The sequence below is a fragment of the Engraulis encrasicolus genome, chromosome 13, assembly GCF_034702125.1.
Source record: "Engraulis encrasicolus isolate BLACKSEA-1 chromosome 13, IST_EnEncr_1.0, whole genome shotgun sequence".
Classification (NCBI taxonomy): Eukaryota; Metazoa; Chordata; class Actinopteri; order Clupeiformes; family Engraulidae; genus Engraulis; species Engraulis encrasicolus.
In genome coordinates, this window is record NC_085869.1 from 18,983,078 (window position 1) to 18,992,211 (window position 9,134).

General features: G+C 42.1%; 1 long non-coding RNA gene across 1 annotated transcript; it reads right to left on the minus strand.

The window, feature by feature from the left end:
* Positions 1 to 5,641: 5,641 nt before the first annotated feature.
* Positions 5,642 to 8,560, minus strand: LOC134461596 (uncharacterized). Its single transcript, XR_010037337.1, has 5 exons — positions 8,435 to 8,560; positions 7,499 to 7,586; positions 6,886 to 6,966; positions 6,498 to 6,575; positions 5,642 to 6,259 (listed from the first exon to the last, which is right to left on the minus strand). It is a non-coding gene; the product is annotated as an uncharacterized LOC134461596 (long non-coding RNA).
* Between the last annotated feature and the right edge of the window lie 574 nt (positions 8,561 to 9,134).

A 9,134-nucleotide genomic window follows, 5' to 3' on the forward strand; every position in this document is an offset into this window, starting at 1 on the left:
ACTGCGGTAAGAATTTCACTTCAATGCTCTGCCCCTGTGTGGCTGCGTGAAAGTACGCCANCTCAGGGCTCCTCCTCACAGAGCCGTCCTCAGTGGTCCTTGCGCGCCCTGCGCGCCCTGTGGCAGGCCATGTAATAGCAGCGTGACGAACACACAGGCCATGTAATAGCAGCGTGACGAACACACAGGTAATAGCAGCGTGACGAACACACACAAATTCGGGCCATCACATAACCTCCTGGCGGAGGTAATAACTAGAAATGCATTCAGAGAACGCAGACCTCCGCCAAGGAAGTTCAGTTCGTTTTGGACATAGGTATAGAGTCATGATGTGGTTTCATGTATTTAGGCCTATAGGCTACATAGCATTTGTGTTCAGGTAATTGAACCGTCAAGTTGTAACCAAATTACAGTTCTCTCTGTCTCTTTTATCATTTCCATGTCCTCTAGCTGTGGACTGTTTAGTTCACCTTTGATTGTTTTTTATTGGCAAAGTGATTGTTCATGCTATAGCCTATGCCTTCTGTGATTTGCCAATGCTCATTGCTACATATTAGTCACATTGTTGATGATTGGCAGCATGCCTTTCATTAGGCTACCATCTAAAACAAAATAAAAAATTAAAAGCACAATTTTCATTGGCCAACACCCATAGTAGGCTACATATTCTACAGCAGTGCAGCGGTCCCCAACCCAACAAGACAACATACTGTAGGGCTACTTTGAGCCGTTCACTTAATTATTGAATCAGAAATGTCCAAGAATCCCCTTATCCAGTGGCAGTGCATGGATGGTTGTGCAGTGTCAGTTATTGTTTTGGGCTATTTCACAAGGCTAAACAAACTTTTGAGAGGTAAATCCACTTCTATCATTTCTAGCTGTTTCAATATCGTGACACCAACGTTGTCCCAGATAGCAAAAATGTTCTGGGCTTTTTATGGCCCAGAAACCTTGGTTCATCCTGGAAATATGCCGCAATATGTAGGGGTTACTCCCGGGCCTAAAACGGCCCACAAGATTTTGCCGGAATCATGCCAGAAAGCAGCCAGTAGAATGCCAAGAACGTTCGACAGAGTGCCGGCACCTTACCAGATGTTTGCCAGAAGACCCAGAAATGGCCCATGAGCCTACCACAAGATTGCCAGAACCCTACCGATTAAAACCCATAAATATGCCGGAATGTATTTAACCTTCCCAATAATAATAATAATAATAATAATAATAATAATAATAATAATAAAGAATAAAACCCACAAAAAATCATGCAAATTGGCCATTTATTATCTTTAGTAGGCTACAACATTCATCCATTCAATAGATTTTGGAAATTGAAAATGTATGACATTTTAAACAAGAAAACAAAATGATCAAAATGCATTTTTTTTAAAACTCACAGCCTTTCTTAAAATATCCCTTCATGTTTTAAATGGAATTTTCCAAAAAACAAACCAGAAGATAAACACGTTTCTTAACATATCCATTTGAGTTATTAAAAAAAACGTTCAGAAAATAAACAAAATAATAAACATTTTGTAACGCATAAACCTTTAAGATATCGGTGAGAAAAACGCACAAGACCTTGCAGTCGTACATTGTATTTTCTTCTGTGAACATGTATTAATCATGTACAAACATGTAAAATACATACAATCAGGGTGCGGTTTGTAGGGAGATTGTCCCCTCTTCTGGTTTTGATATTGTCACTTTTTCCACATGATTTTAATCATAGTTTAATGTAACTCCATTGATATTGTTGACATCTGAAACACATCCCCCTTTCTGGTTTTCTGACAAATCGCACCCGGCATACAATATAAAAAGTCGAGTCCTTTCCTGAGACGTTCTGCAGTCAGGGAGCTCCTGAGACATTTGACCCACAGGTACCAAACATACCTTTTAAGGCGACATCTTTGTCATGATGTGTTAATTCAGCACTGTGGCATAAATCATCTCAATTACAAAATACATCAAAGTGAAGCGAATGGGTATACAAGAGTCCAAGGGTGTAACTTTGGCTTTGACATTGGTGGGGACAGGGACCTAATCCCCCCACCCCCACCCCCCAAAACTGCTACAAATGATATACCTTCAGTCGGTGTACAACCGAATCAATCAATGACACACATTGATAGTTTACATGTCTGTTTACACAGTAAATTGTGTAGTGTTAAAATAACACTTAAAGAGTTAAAATTAACACTGTTCTAGTGTCTATTTGGTCCTGCTCCAGATCAGTGTTAAACACTGGTGTTAGATTTATAGTGTTAAGCTAACACTATAAAGAGTAAAGCAGTTTCGGGGAGCACCCTACTAACAATTTTTAGTTCTAAGAAGGTTCCTGGAACACAAGCCCTTGGTTCCAGTTTAGTTCTGGGTACGTCCCCAGAGTCATGTTTGGTTATTTTTCCGTTCTCACTTGGTTGGCAGGAAAGTTTAATTTTCGTTCCTAGAATGTTATATGTGTAGTTCCCATTCCGTTCCCTTATTGTTCTCTCACTGTCACGTTATTCCTGTTCATGTCATGTTTGTTCCCTTGCCATTCCCATATGGTTCCCTTAATCTTGTTGGTTGCATATTTGGTTCCTTAGACATGCTCCTGTTCCCCCAACCTTGTTTATTATTGTGAATGTGTTTTGGTCCTGCCCCACTATCTCTCACCATAGTTGAGGTACCCTGATCATGGTAATTAAGCACCTCCCATCCTCCACCATGACTGAAACACCCTGCGCCTGGCATCAGTTTGCCACACTGCTCTTTTAAGATAATGTTTAAAGAAGTTGAAAATATGTAAAATCTCTATGTTTTATAGATCAGTCTATGCTGCACTGCACCACGATGTGAAAGAAATATCAGCTGAGCATGTATGAACACAATCTAGTGGGGATTAATACCAAATGTTTTCCTTAATGAAGTTTAAAATATAACTATACCATCAACATCAAGTGCACAATGGAGCAAGCAATGTAACATGTGCTGTTACTGACTAGCTCACAAAGCAAGGCACAAGATGTAGCTAACAAATGCCATAAGCCGAAAGCGCCTTTAGCTTGCTTGCAAACATCAAGTGCACAATGGAGCAAACAATGTAACATGTGCTGTTACTGACTAGCTCACAAAGCAAGACACAAGATGTAGCTAACAAATTCCATAAGCCAAAAGCACCTTTAGCTTGCTTGCAAAGCAGGTAAACAAGCGCTATGCTGTGCCATGCTGACCAGCCAGCAGGCAGGCAGGCAGGCAAATATTAAAGCACTGTGACAGTCCAGGTTTATATACAGGCTCAAGAGTACCATGTGACCGGATTGATTGGGAGTTTTTCAGGTGCAAGCAATTGAGTCATGATATACCAGCCCTAAGTAATTAGGCCAGGCGCTGGTGGACAGATTGGTTGTGAGGGGCCTGCTTGTTACCGGCAAAGGTGTAACAAGATCTCAAGTTATTTCTTTCACTCAACACATCTTTTGTGTGATGTTGTGTGCACAGCCAAACCTTAGATTAACCCAACCAAGTTGAGTTAAATGAATGAAATGGAATAAATAAAAAAAAAGATTGTGTACATGATTCAATCTGGAGGAAATACTGTTACTAATATGTAGACGTATATGATTTAATCGGGTGGACAGTCATCATTGCTTATGCTCTGAACAACACAGTATAAACAAAGTTGGGCAGACAAACTCCATCACCTCAAGGAGGCGGGGGCTCTCTGGAGTACTTCTAACTCCACACAATTTAACAACTTCATTTGTCACTGACACTGGAGAGCATCTCACTCCATTTGGTGTTGGAATTACTCCAATAGTGTTAATAAGCCTTAACACTGCAAAATTAACACTGGCAAATTTACTGTGTACTTCTGCCATGAAACGGGTCTCCATGAAACAAAACATTACAATAACAGAAAAAATGTAGGCCTACTTTATTTTCAACTATACAGCATTAAGCAGTTAGCCTAAGTGATTTATATTTAAACAATGAACTTTCCTTCTGCAATGGTGTATTGTGCGCTGGTGTTTATGGCTGGTGAGGCACTGACTTTTCCAATTCAGATTTTCAAATATACAGCTACAGTATTAGTAAATATTTGCCAAATATGCCTACCTATAAGTTTCATATGTCATAGCTTCCTTAACATAAGGTAGGCCTACACATAGGCAGCGCTACATCAAGACTGTTGGGGAAGCTAAAAAAAATAATACAAAAAAAAAGGTCATCGGAGAAACGGAACATTTCCATGCGCAACTGCAACACATATCCATTCTGGCTATTATATGTTAAAACGGCTTGCCATATGCACGTGCCGTGCGCCAATGAAACTCTCAAACGCGACAGGCACACACACACACACACTGAAGGCAGGGGAGGAAGACGGCTAGTTGCAAAAATGTCTCGAGCAATCAAATCATACACCCGAATGTTCAACTTCACCTGTGACTCTTTCTCTCCATCGCCGTCTGCCTGTGTTGTAGTGTGGCGTTGTGATGTTGGATCTGTCACCTGGACAATAAAATGGGCCACGAATGCCATTTCATTGAAAAATGTTAGCTAAGGATAGCTTTTTTTTTTTTTTGTCATTATGCTAAGGTGCCCGCCGACGTTTTACAAAGGCGCCCTCGTGATAAATCTGTCTCGTGTTAAGGGCCGTACACACACGTCGCTGCTAGTTACTCGCTCAGCGAATGAACTCAATAGAATGTCAATGTGTCCCAGCGAGACTCGCAGGCGAGTAGGCGAGTACTGTACAAGCGATGCGATGTGGGCGGATTCCGAGTTGAAAATATTTTATCTTCGAGCGAGGCGAGTAAGCGAGTAACCAATTGGAATGCAGAGTTGGGTACTTCTCGGCTGTCCATTGGCAGTTAAAGCCGCGGGAACTTTCAGCGAACGTTCCATGAAAGAGTGGCGAGTAGGCGAGCAAGCGAAAAGCTAGCTTTGTGTGTGTACGCCGCTTTATGTTGACGAGGAGTTATTGTGTCACTGTCACAAACATTCTATCATTTGCAGGACATAATGCAACATTAACATATTGACAGCCATTGGATATTCAACTGCACAACAGTCTCTGCAGTTAGTTGTGCCATCGTAGACAACTTGATTCATAGATAACGAGTTTGCCTAACGGGCTGTGTTCCAAACGTCATTTCATTAGCGAGTGATAGTGTGACTTACAGATTTCTTTGAAAAGTAGCTCAGTATGTCCACTTTTTTTCTTTTGCCTGCCATCTCACTTGGCAGTCATGTGCCCGTGTCACCCACGTTGCACCAAAGATTCTGGAACGTTAGCCTGCCAGAGTAATTTAATAACGTACCGTGTGGTAACACCACTGATTAGCGCAGTGATAGAACCTACCGAAAAGACCTCAGCTTCTTTTTTTGTTGGCGCTCCTGCCTCCTAGCAACCATACACAACCTAGAGTCTCACGTGAAAGAAGGGGAAGGCACAGCCAATCAGATTGGTCGTCAGCCTTTGGCAAAGGACTTTTGGTTAACCCTTTCTTCGCCGCAATGCGAATGAGACGGGAGAGCGTTTTTTCCCCCCAGCCCCAGTGATCAAATTGGTGCGGACAAACGATAATCGCTGGATATTGGTGGGGACGCGTCCCTTATATCCATGCCGAAATTACGCCCATGCATGAGTCTGACTATCAACATTTTAAAATATCTTCCCACAACAAAGTTCCTCCAAATTGACAAAGGTGTTCCTCCAAAAAATGGATGCAGTCAAGCCACCGATGCAGCCTTTTCGATCTTGGCTACTTTGAGCATGTGTGTGTGTCTGACCTAGTTCACAGTCCAGTGTGTTTGTGTGTGTACCGTAGCATGCATGCGTGCAGGTATTTGTTGCTGCTTGGGATGCCATTGTGGTTCGGATGAAGGCACACCACACCTGGGGAGAAAGTCAATGCTGAAGGACAGGACTCGCGTAGGTGGGGCACCATGGTGGAATCATTGCCGTGTGTATCGATTCAGATTATTTGCCAACATCACCAGAGACTCATCTTGTTTGAGAGTCTGTGTATGTGTGTGCACGTGCGCCTGTGTCTATGTGCATGTTTATATGCTGGTGTGTGTGTGTGTGTGTGTGTGTGTGTGTGTGTGTGTCTGTGTGTGTTCGGCATAAAAAAGGGCAAATGTCTGGCATTCCGTTCTTGGTCTGTGCTTCTCTTCCTCACCCCATCTCAGTCTGCTGCCAGGTACAGCCACCTCTTCGTACGATTTCCCACCTCCTAGTGGGTGGCCTGGATGCATCTCTCTATTTCTCCAAAAAGTAAAGATACAAAAATGGCATTGAATCAGCAAATTTCAATGATCATTTCACCTGCAACAACATTCTTGAACTCTTATCCCTGGAACGATACATTGAGATTTGATACAGTTCATTTTTTCATGGGACAACAATTAATACATTTCACTTTGACACATTGAATAGTAGCCAGCGTACAACAATATAACTACTTCAATTCAACTTCAGAATGCATCCATGTAAATCAACTTACTGCTTGAGGATGTCTGTCTGGCCCCATGACGAAAGTCCCCCTTTTGGTCCCTGGCTGGAACGTGGCACATGGACTGACCTGTAACGAGAGTGAGATAGTCAAATGTTTAACTCCTGTTCTACATATACACAGGGTTAAACAGTTCAGTATTATGCAAATTATATTATTTCACTGACATACCTAAATAATCAAGAAAAACTAAACAAAAAATTGGCATAAGTTTGTTTGTAGCACATACACACTCAGAAAGATGGGCGGGCGGGCACGCGCACACACACATTTGATTTTTTATGGACTGACCTTATACAAGATTGGTAATCAAATGCTTGTGTTCTATTTAAAGACAATTCACATGATTTCCTTTATTTGATGTAGAAGATCAACTTACTGTTTGAGGATCTCTGTTGATCCATGTCACTGGAAATTTCTCTCGGGCCCCTGGCCTGAAGACGTGGGCTCATGGACTGACCTGTGACAAGAGCAATAGTCAAATGTTTGGGTCATTCTAGGTATAGGGGTCTGTTAAGTCCAGGCAGGATTCACTTTCACTGTACAGTCTGCTCCTACAGTTATACACTGGGTTGTTAATTAACTTTTTTCTCCACCAGCCAAAATGGAAAGAATTTACTATTAAAACACACACTTAATAATGACTCAAAGTGGCTAGTAAGTTGGTCTTTTCTACATATGCTAAAAAAAAATTCAACTGTTCACTAGGAATGCTGATTATGGAGGAGTGCTGTTTCACTTTTTTTCTCATAAGCAGGTGCACTTTGGCTCAAGGAAATAAAGTTGCTCAAAATTATGGTCAGACTTAGCTCCAGTGACTGTTGATAAGGCCTGCCAAAGATTCCAAGGCACACTGATGGTGAATTTAAAAAGCCTTTAATTAAACCCTTTAAGACCTTATCACTAGCTGGAGCTAATTCTGACCATAATGTTAAGTCCTTTTTATACATACAATAGACACCTTTATATTGCATCATTTTCTTATAACTTACTGCTTGAGGATCGCCGTCTTTCCTCATGTTGTAGAGCCTCCTCTTTGGTCCCTGTCCCTCACCCGTGTTAGTGAGCTGATGGACTCTCCTGTGACAAGAGTACATGGACTATTTTATTGCAAATCTGATATTTTTGTTAATCACATTACCTCGTGCATGTGTAATAATAAGGGCAGCTACTTTGTGTCCTCAAAGATATATCATTCACGTATGTCACAAACTGCCCTCTTTCGTCTGATAACGACCTAAGAAACTGGTGGCTATATTGCATAAAGCGATGTGGACTCGAGAATAGCACTAGAACTAGAGCTCAGGGTAAAGCAATAATCCGTGACCTGACATTAGTCATCATGTTCTCAACGAAGTGGGTGGCACCTGACCCTACGATAACTGGCATGGTTGGAGCATTGCCCAAATCATCAATATCGCCTATTCTGAAAAAAATAATTTCTGAATCCAAACCTCATCAGGTATCTGAAATCTAGTCAAACGGGCTGTCCTAAGCCCGTACGATATGTTATGACCAAAGGCCATGATAGTACACCAACGATAAATTGAGAATAAAATACGGTAGTCTTGGCATATCAGTCATCTAGCTCTAAACACTGACGTTTGCCGAATGTCCAAAAAGGATTAGCTGCCATCTATGCTAGCAAGGGTCGCTAGCTTGTCCTCCAAACCAGTTAAAAGCCATGACATGACATAACATGAATTAATACGTACTGAAACGCCTGTCAAGAGACTTAATGGCACTTAGTCATGAACAAACATCTGAAATACCGTAGGCTAGATGTTAGCTATCTCCAAAGGAAAATTACCTCAAGAAATGTTGCCTCAGCTTGTAGCACAGGTAAACACAACAAAGAACAATGTAAGTGAGTAGGCCTACAGTGTAGCCTAGTTATTAGGTAAAAGTATAACAATCGTTTTACTTACCTCAATGCAAATTATTTACACAGCACAATATCCTAGTTCAGTAGTAGATCGAGTCCAGGTTCGTTACCAAACTACTGTACTGTCCCGCCGAAAAGATTCCTAGGATGAAGTCGGTCTCACCTAAATGAGCATGCGTGTCAACCGTCTCCGTAGGGCAGGGCCGCTGTCATCTTTGCCTTGGGCCCTAGGTTTTTAAAAAAAGCCCCCCCACCCGAACAAAATGTTTTCTGGTAATATTCCAACTTGCCGGGAAAGAACCATAAAGTATCTGTAGCTCCGCCCTCCTGCACCACCGATTTTGTTATTTGGGTGGCATTCCAGTGAAAAGCCAGAATATCTCTGGCATTATTCCCACGTTGCCATTAATTTGCCGGAATCAACTGAAATCGTACATTCCCCAGAGAAATGCCAGAAAGATCCAGAAAGATGCCGGAGGGTTTTGCTATCTGGGGTGCTACAAACGCAATTGCTTAGCGAGAGACATGCCGACTTGACTGGTCGCAGCTAGCGGAATCATGCCTACCCCGACACTACACTTGTTGGAGAAGTTCCTCCTACCTGGGAGTCCGTTCATGAGGGCGAGTTGGTCTTGGCGCTGCGGGCAGATGATCGGCACCCGGGCCTGCTCGCTATTTCGTATTGAAAATCACTGTTCGCCGCATCTCCAGCGTTCATTCGTTATGAAGTGTAGGAACTAGTC